Source organism: Scyliorhinus canicula, chromosome 17 (genome assembly GCF_902713615.1).
Source record: "Scyliorhinus canicula chromosome 17, sScyCan1.1, whole genome shotgun sequence".
Taxonomy (NCBI): domain Eukaryota; kingdom Metazoa; phylum Chordata; class Chondrichthyes; order Carcharhiniformes; family Scyliorhinidae; genus Scyliorhinus; species Scyliorhinus canicula.
In genome coordinates, this window is record NC_052162.1 from 84253341 (window position 1) to 84268394 (window position 15054).

Below are 15054 nucleotides of genomic sequence, written 5' to 3' on the forward strand. Positions count from 1 at the left end.
GCATCCCAACCACACAGCATGTAAGAACAAGATTTGATCACCCTGGAGACATTGCTCACCAGATGTTAATCTAGCAACAGACCGCTTATCTAAAGATGTTGAGATGTCAATTTTCTAGGGATTTAAATCTAATTTAACCTCCCCAATTTGTAGCTGCCTCGGGTATTGGTCATTGGCGACATTACTACATTACTTTTGGTGATCCCAATAGGCCTGAATTACAGTGACACTACAATTGTCTTTAAGACCTCTGCTAATAATTTTGTTGAATAACTTTATTATGGATCATTTTCTATTTAAATTGCTAGTTAACTATGACAATTACCTATACCTGAATTTCTCATATGCTCAGTAATAAATATTTTTTGGCACATGATTTATTGTCAGACTCTTTTCTTTGATTATTTTGCAAAATTCATCCACTCTCTAACCTGGAGCATTCCAATTGATAGTCGGTACGCTGAACACAAATTCTCTCCGAACCATTTGATATAAGCCAGTCTGATGAGCTGGTTCAAACACCTTTCACCCCTACTCCTAAACTAGACAATGGAAATCCCAACGGTTCCCAGGCAAGTCATTAAGCAAGGAAGTTCCTTGGCATATATTTGCTGATATGCTCACAATCCAGTGGTGATCTTGTGTAAGAATCCTGGAGATTCCTGACTTTGGGATTTTGCAGTAATTCAGCCCATTGTTGCACTTAATCCGACACTGAACTATTCCCCTGGGCAGAGAGAAACAGAGGGTTATTCCGTCTGAAGAAGTCTGAGAGCATTCTGCAGATCGACCCTCACAGGAGAAAGGGTTTGGCAGAGACCACATGTGCACTTGCACGGGAAATGATTACATAGAGATCCACTTGAAGTGTAATGGTAATGCCGTTGCATTTTAACATTGTTGTTCAGACATCAGCATACGTCAAGTCTTAATTAAACTGACTCTTTGACAAAGAGTCATCCAGACTCGAAACATTAGCTCCCTTCACTGTCAACAGATGCTGTCAGACCTGCTGAGATTGTCTAGTATTTTCTGTTTTTGTTTCAGATCCCAGTAGACGCAGTTATTTGCTTTTATCTTCATGAATAAACAAATAATAATTTATATTAAAGAAAAATTCCCAATTAATGGACAACTTAGCCTGGCCAATCCACCTACCCTGTACATCTTTTTGGGTTGTGGAAGTGAGACCCACGCAGACACAGGGAGGATATGTAAATTCCACACAAACCGTGATCTGGACTGGGATTGAACCAGAGTCCTCAGCGCCATGAGGCAGCAATGCTAACCACTGCGCCACCGTGCCACCCATATATAAACAGTTCAACAATAAAATACAACTTTGAATCATTTTAGAATCTGGGAGCAGAAGATTAAGGGTTATTTGACTCCATGTATGCTGAATTTCGGCATTGACAAACAAAAGAGGTATGAGCTGTTAAAACCTTAAATTATAATTTAGATCATAGGCTCAGTTCCTGCCCCTTGATGCTGGAGAAACCCTTAGCTTCATTTACATCAATGCTTGGACTTTGAGAGCAGTTGAACATGAGGCAAGGATTCACAGGTGTCACAGGCATCAATGTTGTGTTATCAGTCAAGTCAGTGGATACATTGAGGGAATGCCAACACTATCAGTGGCATATCTACTAATCATAAAAGCTGGCCAATCCACACTTATTGTCCAACCTGAGTTGAGTAGGCAATGGACTTTATTTTTGGTAGTGATTACATTTGCTTGACAGAAGTCATACAATGGCCAGACTAGGTGAGGGGCATGTTCTCTTCCCTGAAGAACATTATTGAACCAGTTTGGTTTAGACCCCAACTTTCATGTTCATATTAGCTCATTTCATCCCCAAATTCAATTGTACTCGAAACCTCTGGGTTGCGGGTTCCACGGCTGAATGACAAGAACACACTACCGACCTTCGGATGATGGAAAAGGCACAAAATAGAGTTTATTTGCTTCCTGGTTATGTCTGTACTAAGTGAAGAATTGAATTCAGCGGAGTAAATAATGAAGTGTTTATAGATCCCCAAACCTTAATAGCTGAGTCAATCACAATTATACCTCACACTGCATAGAATGGAGCTCATAACTGCTTTCATCAAGAAATGAGCACACTCCACTCGAACAATGGAACACATGCATAATTAGTCATTCTTTCTCTGAATATAAATTGCAAGGAAAATAAAATGCCGAGCATTTTTAATTTTATGAACTCAGATTTATAAAACATTTCTAACTATGTTGGGCCTTTATTTCCCATAGGGTAAATTTAGTATGGGTAGATTTCCAGAATCGAACCTCCCTACAAGCTGTGGCAGGGGCCAAATAAAAATAAAACTATAACTGGAGCTAAACAAAAGGCGAAAAGAGGCGGTGTTGCCACAAAGTTCTGTCTGGTGAGGGCGGCGCAGTGGTGAGCACTGCTGCCTCACAGCGCCGAGAACCCGGATTCAATCCCGGCACCAGGCCACTGTCCATGTGGAGTTTCCACATTCTCCCAGTGTTTGTGTGGGTCTCACCTGTACAACCTAAAGATGTGCAGGGTAGGTGGATTGGCCACACTAAATTGCCCCTTAATTGGAAAAACTAAAAAATATATATATATATATATATTTCAGTACTATCTTCTTCTTATTTTTAGGCAGACCTTCAGGATCAAGGATGATTTCCTTCCCGCTGAGTTCTGAAATGGAGGATAAGTCCAATGCGTGATCCGCAGACTCTGCCACATTCCGGGCAGATGGTGCTTGAAGGATCGGGTGGACAAGTTGTTGGGAGGTTTGTGTGTTCTCTCTGGCTCCTCAACTTCACATCTGCATATTCCCGATAAAGTCGCTTGAGTGTCCTGTGCTGTCCGGAAAGTACCTTCTCCAGTTTGGTCGGTCAGAGGGGCTTCCATTCGTCGGTAGGGATTTACGGGTCCATGACTCATAGCCCCTTTGTCATGTTCCAGATGGGTTTGATCAGGCTGTATATTTCTGTGTCTGTCTGCAGCCATTTTGAGCCTGATATGCCATCAATGAACACATGACGAGTAGTGAACGTAACTGAGGCTTAAATAAACTAAACAGAAAGCCTCCTGGCCTCTGATCCCGAACTGGATCTGAGGCGGAGACCAGCCACCTTTATACCGGGCCTGAGGGGAGGCAAAGCCCTCGGGCAGTGGCAGTGGCACATTACATATAATACAGTAGCCGTTTACCACAATACACATATTATACACTATTGTGGTTTACCACAGATCCCATGTGTTTTCTCTTAAAACATTGAATTTTTAAATTGGCCATGTTTCATTTAAAATGTCCATTTTACAGCCCAGTTCTGGTTCAATGTTCCGCACCATATCGACCTTGGCCAAAGATGGATTTACCTCATCTTACACATTGAGCGGTGCGTCGGATTGCTCAAAATGCGATTCTGATGCCTGGACTGCTCCGGCAGGGCCCTACGGTGCACCCGCCAGAGGATCTCCCACTTTATGGTTCTCTTTTACTCCCTCTGCAATCTGGTACAGCAGCGGGGCAACATGCTGTAGAAGGAGGAGGCAGAGGGATATACAGCCTCATCTGAGGAAATGGAGGAGTGGGAGGAAGCGGACCAGGAGTGGGTGGAAGATGTGCCCGTGGAGGAGCCGGAGGATGGAGGACAGGGTATGGCAAGGATCCAACGTGCCAGGAGGACCAGGGAGGCCCTCATCATCTCCAGATTCTGCTGGGACGAGACAGTGTCAGTCAGCAACAACCCCCCTGCCCCCCGCGCCCCCAATCCCCCACCCCCCCATGACTCCGTCCCCTCCCCAACCACCCTGTTCCCCCTCCAAGGATCTTTGTAACATCATTCCAGGGTGATGGGCCTCTGTTGGCACTGTCTGCGGTTCCCTACACAAGGCAGGAGAGTGATAACCAGTTACTGTGAGGTAAGCTCTGGTGCTTTTAGGATCTGTTAAAGTCTGACTCCTCTCTTTCTGCTGACAGCGCGCTCACACCCATCCTCATGACAAAGTCAGCATCAGTGGCTTTTGATCTTGGACCACTGTGCCTTTGGGGGAGCGTGGGGGGCTGCGAAAGGGGAGCTGGGGGGACAGAGGGTTGAGGTGTGCGCCGGCCCACTTTGAAAATTAAAGTGACAGAGGCTTCATGTGAATCAGGGGTGGAATTCTCCGACCCCCGCAGGGTCGGGTAACCACCCGGGGCCGGCGTAAATTCCGCCCCCGCCGTGGCCGGAATTCTCCGCGGGAATCGGCGGGAGCGGGAATCCTGCACATTCTGCCCGTGTCTGCGTGTGTTTCCTCTGGATCCTCCGGTTTCCTCCCACAAATCCTGAAAGATGTGCTTTGAGGTAATTTGGACATTCTGAATGATCCCTCTGTGCCGGAATGTGGTGACAGTAACTTCATTGCAGTGTTAATGTAAGCCTACTTGTGACAATAAAGATTATTATTATTGCTAGGTCTAGGTGTGTCCCCAGGATTTACATTAGAGGCGGAAGCAGCCTGCTGCTTTCCTTGTCATGTGGCCTTCTCCAGGACTTCCTCCTCCCTGACAGTACCTATAGAGCCCTGGGTGACTCCATGGGGTGGAGGGGTAGCTGGGACAAGCTCCAGAGGTCTCTGAGCTATCTGGCACTTCCAGTCTTGGAAACTCCCATTATCTGCACCATGGTGTCACCGCCCTCAGCGATGGTCCTCAGTGGCTCGTCCACTCTCTGGAGTGCCAAGGCAATGTCCACCTGTCCCTCATCATCTGGGACATAATGTCAAGGACCTCAAACATGGTTGTCACAGACAGCCATGCTTTGGACACAACCATTCAAGGCACGGACATCGTGCTCCAGGTTTTCCACCAGGTTCGCCACGCTAACAGTGTTGGCCTGGGGTCCACGCATTGCCGGCACCATATCCTGCACCCAAAACCTTTAGCACTCCTCCAATGTACCTTGCAGTCACTGAAAAGTCATTGATACCCGATCATAAATGGGACTGACTTATTATTTGCATCAGCTCTGGGAGAACCTTGTCCAGAGGCTCGACATCTGGTTGGGACCCAGCTGAGTCATGGGGCCAACTGGGTTCTGGATCCAGCAGACCTCCGAATGCTGTCCTGCTTGGATGTTCCTGCCTCCTTCTGATGTGCATCAGCAGCTGTGTGGCATTCACCAGATAGTTCCCCGGAAGCCTATCCACTAATGTCCCCCCCTGAGGTATGTGTCTCTGCGCTGTGGAAGGTGTGGGCTGTGATGTATCGTGGTTTATTTCGCGGCAAAGGGTGGGTACGACTCCGGATGGCCTGAGCCTATCAGATAGTGATCATGCCAGATAATGGACATGTGGTCAGTGAGAGGGAAAGGTTAATTTTGTGAGACATCAGCAACTCATTTGAGACAGCTGGTGTGGTGATTGTAGATCTGTGTAGATGCAATACAACTGAGCAAGCACTAGAGGGAGCACGGGAGAGCTATAAATACAGAGGGACAGGAAGTGAGGACACAATTCACAGAAGGGGACTTGGCAGCAGGACAGGCAGGCAGCATTTGAGGTAGCTGTAAGTTAAACTCTGAAGACAGAACAAATTCACAATAAAGCATCTTCTCCAACTTTGAGACTACGAGCTTTATTAAAACACAAGAAACAACACATGGTACCAAGAAGTGGCTTCAGACACTTACTACAAGACAACTCAGTTGCAGACACAGAAAGACCAAAATGGCAAGACAAATTCCTACCGGGCATTCGACTTGGGAAGACTTTGCTTATTCGATGATGTGGGCTGGAACCCCACCTCAGCTGGACTTAACCGGTAATGTAAGTAATGTCTGGAAAAGATTTAAACAAGTGTTCGATATATATATCGTAGCTAATGATTTAGCAGCAGTCTCAGACAAAATGGAAATTGCACTGCTCATCGCAGGACATGAAGCTCAAAAAGTATATAATGGCTTTAAATACTCGAAAGCTGAAGACAGCAACAATTTACAAATAATACAAAAAAAAATTTGAAGAGTACTGTATGGAATTTGAACAGCACTGTATGCTCAGAGGCCAAACTGCACAGGGACTGAGTGATGCAAAACTCAAACAATCACTATCAGAACAGAAAGTGTTCAGTCTAGAAATTGCGAGTGAAAAGTACAGATCAAAAGGAAACAGTAACTTGGACTTCTCACATAGACAAAACGCTGAAATCCAGTTGAGATCAAAAGGAAGAAGTAACTTGAATTTTTCACAAAGACAAAACACTGAAATCCAGTCCAGATCGAAAGGAAAAGGTAACTTCCATTTTTCAGAAAGAAAAAACGCTGAAATCCGCTGTAAAATGGCAGCTGGGCACATTTTACAGTCTCTAGGGAACAAAGAACGAAAATCTGCGTCTGTGCATGCGCAGGAAACAGAAGCCGCGCATGCTCAGTTACAATCACCCATTTTGCGTTCTGCACATGGGCAAGCCGCGCATGCGCAGTTTAAAAAAGTTTTGGTTGCGGATCGTTATGCGCATGCGCAAGCCGCGCATGCGCAGTGGACACATAACCGCACAGTAAAGGAAGGCCGATTTGCACATGCGCAATCGATTCCTACGCATGACGTCATGAGCGTCATGACGTCTGAGGATCCGGACCACGCCCACTTAAAAGGGAAATGCCCGAAAATTAAAAACAAGATACTTAAAGCTGTAAAACCCAATTTTCTTACCTCAAAAGACAGAAAAAACGCCTGAACTTACACCAGCAGTTGAAAATAACTCTTACAACACCCTGGAACAAGCAGTCTGCACCACCCAAAGTGAAAAGAACAAAAAAACATCTGAAACAAAAAAAGATGATTTGCTTTTCGAACAATACTACTCAGACATGGCTGCGTTATTCGGATATGCTGATCGCAGCATTAGCAACACGGTTGAAAAGCTCAACACGACTCGTGGTAGATGAATCCAACACCATGGTGCCAGGGCAGATCGTTGATACATTGGATGACAGCAATACCCAAGACGAAAACGACGCCACACAGAGAGCACAGAAAGACTCCACAATGAGAGTGATGAAAGACTCCACAAAGAGAGTGACGCGAGCCTCCACAGACAGCTCGTTGAAAGACTCCAAAATGGAAGCAAGCAAGCACTCCCTGGCGAACACCGTGCACGAACAAGACCATGATTGCCAACCCACCGTCTCTGAGCAACCGAAGAGCGAGGAGGACACGAAAAGTCGTTGGCGGATAGGATCAAGGAAAACCCTAAGGCTTTCTATAGGTATATCAGGAACAAAAGAATGACTCGAGTAAGATTAGGGCCAATCAAGGATAGTAGTGGAAAGTTGTGTGTGGAATCAGAGGAGATAGGGAAGCATTAAATGGATATTTTTCGTCAGTGTTTACACTGGAGAAAGACAATGTTGTCGAGGAGAACACTCAGGTTCAGTCGACCAGGCTAGATGGAATTGAGGTTCAAAGGAGGCGGTGTTAGCAATTTTAGAAAATGTCAAAATAGATAAGTCCCCTGGGCCAGATGGGATTTATCCTAGGATTCTCTGGGAAGCCAGGGAGGAGATTGCTGAGCCTTTGTCCTTGATCTTTATGTCGTCTTTGTCGACAGGAATAGTGCCGGAAGACTGGAGGATAGCAAATGTTGCCCCCTTGTTCAAGAAGGGAGTAGAGACAACCCTGGTAATTATAGACCTGTGAGCCTACTTTCGGTTGTGGGTAAAATGTTGGAAAAGGTTATAAGAGATAGGGTTTATAATCATCTTGAAAAGAACAAGTTGATTAGCGATACTCAACACGGTTTTGTGAAGGGTAGGTCATGTCTCACAAACCTTATTGAGTTTTTTGAGAAGGTGACCAAACAGGTGGATCAGGGTAAAGCTGTTGATGTGGTGTATATGGATTTCAGTAAGGCATTTGATAAGGTTCCCCACGGTAGGCTATTGCAGAAAATAAGGAAGTATGGAATTGAAGGTGATTTAGCGGTTTTGGATCAGTAATTGGCTAGCTGAAAGAAGACAGAGGGTGGTGGTTGATGGCAAATGTTCATCCTGGAGTTCAGTTACTAGTGGTGTACCGCAAGGATCTGTTTTGGGGCCACTGCTGTTTGTCATTTTTATAAATGACCTGGAAGAGGTGTAGAAGGATGGGTTAGTAAATTTGCAGATGACATGAAGGTCGGTGGAGTTGTGGATAGTGCTGAAGGATGTTATAGGATACAGAGGGACATAGATAAGCTGCAGAGCTGGGCTGAGAGGTGGCAGATGGAGTTTAATGCGGAAAAGTGTGAGGTGGTTCACTTTGGAAGGAGTAACAGGAATGCAGAGTACTGGGCTAATGGCAAGATTCTTGGTAGTGTAGATGAACAGAGAGATCTCGGCATCCAGGTACATAAATCCCTGAAAGGTGCCACCCAGGTTAATAGGGTTGTTAAGAAGACATATGGTGTGCTAGCCTTTATAAGCAGGGGGATTGAGTTTTGGAACCACAAGGTCATGCTGCAGCTGTACATAACTCTGGTGCGGCCACACCTGGAGTACTGCGTGCAGTTCTGGTCACCACATTATAGGAAGGATGTGGAAGCTTTGGAAAGGGTTCAGAGGAGATTTACTAGGATGTTGCCTGGTATGGAGGGAAGGTCTTACGAGGAAAGGCTCAGGGAATTGAGGTTGTTTTCGTTAGAGAGGAGAAGGCTGAGAGGTGACTTAATAGAGAATATAAGATAGTCAGAGGGTTAGATAGGGTGGACAGTGAGAGTCTTTTCCTCGGATGGTGATGACCAACACGAGGGGACATAGCTTTAAATTGAGGGGTGAGAGATATAGGACAGATGTCAGAGGCAGTTTCTTTACTCAGAGAGTAGTAGGGGTGTGGAACGCCCTGCCTGCAATAGTAGTAGACTCGCCAACTTTAAGGGTATTTAAGTGGTCACTGGATAGACATATGGATGAAAATGGAATAGTGTAGGTCAGATAGGCTTCAGATGGTTTCACAGGTCGGCGCAACATCGAGGGCCGAAGGGCCCGTACTGCGCTGTAGTGTTCTATGTTCTATGTTCTAAATGACTGATGTCACCAACATCAATGCAACATCAGATCATTCTCACCATTCTCTAGACGAAATGTTCAATGTAACAGACACCACAAAGGACGCTCGCACCAATAACTGTGACAATGACTCAAATTATCCACACGGGACACTCATTGAGCACAACAAGAAAAACAAAAGCCACAAGAAGCACAGCAGTAACGAGAACAAGAACAGCAAGAACAAAATCAACATGAAGCGCGATAAGAACAACAAAAATCGCAAGAAGCCCTGTAGAAACAAGAACAACAGCAATAACAAAAACTACAAGCACAATGACAAAAACTACAAGAAGAACAACAAAACCAACAAGAAGCATAACAAAGATAGCGACAACAACAAAGACAGAAACGACAAAAACAGCAACAAGAACGACAACGAAAACAACAAAGACAGGAACGATAGAAACAACAGCAATGAAACAACGACTTGTACAAAATGGTACAACTCTGCACATGAAGGACAATGCCACAGCACACTGCAAAACAATGACAAGACTACAAACATGCCATGGGATGACAACGAATCTCACAAACTCACATCTGCTCCAGAACAAGCTTTCAAGGCAGATGACGCACTAAATAGATACCACAAGCACAGAAAAAAGTCCATGTCAGTCAACATCAGTGGTTCGACTATGCAAACACCTCGGGATGACGTATTGGCTACTTAAAATAACAAGAACACTGACAACATTCACAACGGAGTTGCAATATCAATATCACCACGTCAACAACGAAAAAGAAAAAACTCAATGAACTAATTCATCAAGTTTGGACTCATGAATGTTTTTATTAAGATTGGACTCATAAATTGGCTTTGTAAAATATGCAATAGCACCATCACTTGTATAGATACACATATCGTAAGTAATCTAACTGTTTTGTACAATTTTCTTTAATGATGTACAGAAAATATAAAGAAAAAAGGGGGGATGTGGTGATTGTAAATCTGTGTAGATGCAATACAACTGAGCAAGCACTAGAGAGAGCATGGGAGAGCTATAAATACAGAGCGACAGGAAGTGAGGACACACTTCACAGAAGGGAGACTTGGCAGCAGGACAGGCAGGCAGCATTTGAAGTAGCTGTAAGTTAAGCTCTGAAGACAGAACAAATTCACAATAAAGCATCTTCTCCAACTTTGAGACTACGAGCTTTATTAAGACACAAGAAACAACACAGCTGGATGAAGGGGCAGTGAATCCTCACCTCTCTGGCGCAGGTCAACCTCGCTGTTGGTGACTGCTCTCTTCTCGGGCAATCCCGCAATCTTCAGGGCCCATTCCTCATAGGAGTTGAGTACTCGAATCTCTGGGATTCCTTCCCCTGTCATCGGTCTTTCCCTCTCATTATGGGCTATCTACTCTTGCGGGGGAAAAAAGATATTGTGAGCCGCATGCTTGACGGGTCGGGGGGTCTATAGCAGATGGCATCTTCAGACACCGCACCTAGGCATGGGGTTGTGTTGTGGGGTGCCAGGGGATTCTGAGGGGAGGGCGCGAGGTGTCAGCCAGTGAACAGGATGTCCATTGCGAAGCCATCCAAGTCGACATCCTCAAGCAAGGAGCAGATCTCCGTGCTGCCACTTCTTAACTGGGAGTGAGTGCTGAGGGAGGGTTTAAAAACAGCTCCCCCTTGTTAGTGGTGAGCAGCTCAGTACAGGTCGGGTGAAATAGGCAGCGAGGGAACCAGACATGTCGAGATTCATGTGAAAGCTCATCTCCGGGACTGAGTATTTCTGGGTGAATCGTGCTCTATATACATTAAACCTAAAATTATATTGTATTCCTAACACCCACAAATACAAAAATAGCTTTCTTAAATCGATATCTAATTCCGAATACTACAACTCAAAATAAAAATATTTCCTTGACTGTTAAGAGTTTTGGTCATTCCGAGGTAAGTCTTTTTTCTATTATCTTTCAAAAGCCCATTTTGCTTTTTAGAGTCAGCCTTGTTTTGATTTTGAGTTACGGTGGGGCCAAAGATGGCTTTTGAAATACAATCGTTGTTCCATTCCTTCGCGTGCCAGGGAGAAAGAAACAAAACCAAGAAGAGACGTGCAAAATGCTCGGGAAATCCTCATTTTTGTCATTTCAAACAAAAAGGAATATTAAAAGATATGGGGAAAGAGATCAAGTAATATAATTTAAAATTATTTTCCCTGTACTGATATTCTATTTTTTCACAATACTTCTTCCTGTCATTAATGAAACATTTCCCTGCTGAAGCACTGTTGTTTTCTGTCAGTGGTCGCTGTCTCTGTGAATGTCAACAGTGGCCTTGTTCATCATCCTTTGGAACACATCAGTTGCAGACTGTATTCCTGCCAGCTTCTCTTCAATGCCTTCAGTTATTTCCTCTGCTCTGACTGCCCACACAGTATCAGTGCAAATGGGCAGCATTCTGAGGGATGTAACATGTCAGGAAGAATGCTACCATCATCTTGGCAACGCATTGTAAGCATTAATGTTTGGAATCCTAGAATGTAACAACACAGCGGTACATCACTTCACATCTCTAGTCTGTGCCAGTGGCTTATTTCTGTGTGAAACATTGGCTCCACTTGTAACCCCTCCCCCTACTTATTCCTCACCCTTCTCAATACTTTTTTCTTTGCAGCAAAGAAGGGATTTTTCAGTTGTCTTTCTTATTGTCTCTGGGTTTTTCACTGCATTTTTGCCTCTCTCAGGAAGTTATATAGTAGTAGAAGCGGGGAGGGGTGGGAATAAGCGATTGGAGTCCTTAGTCACAATACTCTTGCCATTACTAGAGTAGGATAGGTTAGATGGACGAATTGCTATTTTCCTGCCCAGCATTTCCACATGTTTAAGAACTTTCTTGACTCTGGGTGGATCCAGCAAAACTGGCATCAAAAGGCCACAGATTCACTGCCTTGCAGGGGGCTAGCAGGCAGCTGTCGTGGAGCTCACAGCTCCAGCTGCCGAAACGGCCGTCGCACTTCAGGGCCGCGCCGTGCTCCATGGCGGACTCAGACGGTGGACCTGGACTGTGGAAATAGCGCCACTTATCGGCTGCATGCCCGATCCTGACTGCCCGCTCAAAAATACACAATCCCGGCTTTGTCAAGGGTAGGCAGCTCATAGCGAACATCAGCCGGCTGTTGAACGTAATAATGACCCCCCCCCCCCCCCCGGGAACACTAGTGGTAGCAGAAAAGGCCTTCGACAAAGCCGAATGGAACTACCTCCTTGAGGTACTGGAACGGTTTGGGCGAGGAGCGGGGTTCACCGTCTAGGTGGGGGGGGGGGGGGGTGGCTGGCTATTAGGGCTCATAAGCCCGACCAAAGCTGATTGGTTTAGAGGGACTGAACACCCACCTTCACAGAACCCACAGTTCAAAACAGGGATTGGCACATGAAGTAGGAGTTTGATTCCAATTCCAATTCTCTTTCCGCACCTCGTGGAGCACTAAGGCAGACTTTCGTCTGTTTTCAGAACTAGTAATTCCCAGAACAGGTTGCTCGTCTCTCGCTAGGGGTTATAGCTTGAGGGGTGGCACTCCACATCAAACATGGCTGTCCAGGGGTCCCTCCCGCTCTTACTGCCAGCCATTGACGTGTTTGGAAGGAGTTCCATGTTGACATTCAACATGTTTGGCCGTGTTATGAATGCACCTTCCTTGGCCATCAAGTCCTGGGGCGGTAGCCGAACCCGGAGCTTTTGTCAGAGGCAGGGACGCTAACCACTGCTCCACAAGAACGCCTCAGAGTTTGATTCGAGGAAGCTATTTGTGACCATGTGGACTTTTTGTGGGTGAACGGCATCACAAATCTCTTCACTATTCCGGTCCTTCCTAATTCTTTGTCCACCACCTGAAATGCACAAGTCAGGAATGTGATAGAATACTCACCACTTACCTGGGTAAATGTAGCTCCAACAACACTCAAAGCTTGACATCATCCAGTATAAATTGATTGGCACCCCACCCACCACTTTAAATATTCACCCCCTGCACCATTGGTGCACAGTATGCACCATCTACAAGATTTGCACGCGGCATGGCGGCACAGTGGTTAGCACTGTTGCCTCACGTGCCGAGGACCCAGGTTCAATCCCGGCACCAGGTTAATGTGCGTGTGGCGTTTTCAAATTCTCCCCGTGTCTACATGGGTCTCAACCCCACAACCAAAAGATGTGCAGGGTGAGTGGATTGTCTCGGCTAAATTTCCCCTAATTGGGACAAAACAAAATTGGACACTCCAAATTAAATGAAAATCTACAGGATTCACTGCAGCAACCCATCAAGTATCCTTCGAAAACACCTTCCAAACCAGCAACCTCTACCACCTAGCAAAGCAAGGACTGCAGATGGATGGGAACGCCACCACCTGCAAGCTCCCCTCCAAGCCATTCACCATCGTGACTGAGAATTATATTTCCAGTACGTCGCTGTAGCTGGGTCAAAACCCTGGAACTCACTCCCTAGCTACAAGGTGGGTGTACCTACACCACATGGACTGCTGCGTTTTGAGGAGGAAGGTCACCTTACGATGGAGAATTAGGGATGGGCACAAATTCTGGACTTGCCAGTGATGTCAACAACCCAAGAAAGAATTTTATAAATTGCAACCGTCCAGTCCTTTGGCACCTTCCCGACATCCAAGTAAGATTGGAAGATTGTGGCAGATCCCTCACAATATTATTCCCTCTTAGTTAGAATGCATCCCATGCACTGGGTGACTTTTTACTTTGGGAAATGTCAACCTTTTAATGCTCTTTTTCTGTACTTATCTGACCCAATATTGCTGCTGCGCCCTCCTTTACTGGTACATTTTCAACATCCTCTTCTCTATTGAATATAGATGCAAAGTGCTCATTTAGCACCTCAACATGACTTCTGCTTCCACAAGGGAATCTCCTTTATCATTCGTTTTTTTTAATATAAATTTAGATTAGCCAATTATTTTTTCCAGTTAAGGGGCAATTTCGCCACGTGGCCAATCCACCTACTCTGCACATTTTTGGGTTGTGGGGGCGAAACCCACGCAGACACAGGGAGAACGTGCAAACTCCACACGGACAGTGACCCAGAGCAGGGATCGAACCTGGGACCTCAGCGCCGTGAGGCGGTTGAGCTAACCACTAGGCCACCGTGCTGCCCTTCCTTTATCATTCGTAATGTGAAACGTATTCATGTTAAATATTACTCAGCTACAAGAATGCACTGTACCCCATCCCTTTTTGATATCTCCTAGTTGGAACACAAACACTGACATTTTACGAAACCACATGTTGTGCAGCTGGAGGCTCCAACTGTTGTAGGTATGGAAGCAGCCAGGATCATTGATCAGTAGTTATTGTGATTCAAATTCAGGGGAATCCTTACTTATTTGAAAACTCACTTCCAGAATTGCGTTCTTTTCCCACAGGCGTTTATTCTGTTGAATTCTCTCTTTTAATAACCACAGTGTGTGATCATACCCCGTTTATTGGACAAATGATCACACAAGTAATCAGTTCAATCACCGTTTATTTATTGAATACAACGTTAGTTATGTACTTAAGAAATCACACGGCCATGCACACTTGGACGATAACTATCAATTTAAACGACCTTGACTTAACTTCCAAATGACTGGCTCGGTGCAGGGTAGATATGGCCTTATCTGTTACCTCACATATGGCGGCTGGAACTCGGCTGGGTCATCTGTGCTCGATGGTCGTCTTTCAATAGATGTCGCGGGTCCTTGAACTTGGCTGATGTTGATAGCTGTGCAGTTGGTGGTCATGGGCTGGTCCAAAAAAGCCAGAAAACATTGCTGCACGGCCTTTTAACTGGCTTGAGTTTCCCTCGCCCCTTTTGTCAGCGGTTTCTGCGTCACTGTCAATCAAGTCTCCTGGCCCTGATGGGATGCATCCCAGAGTAATAAAACAGATAGCTAGGGAAATTGCAAATGCACAAGGGATAATTTACCAAAATTCACTAGACTCTGGGGTGATCCCAGCGGATTGGAAAT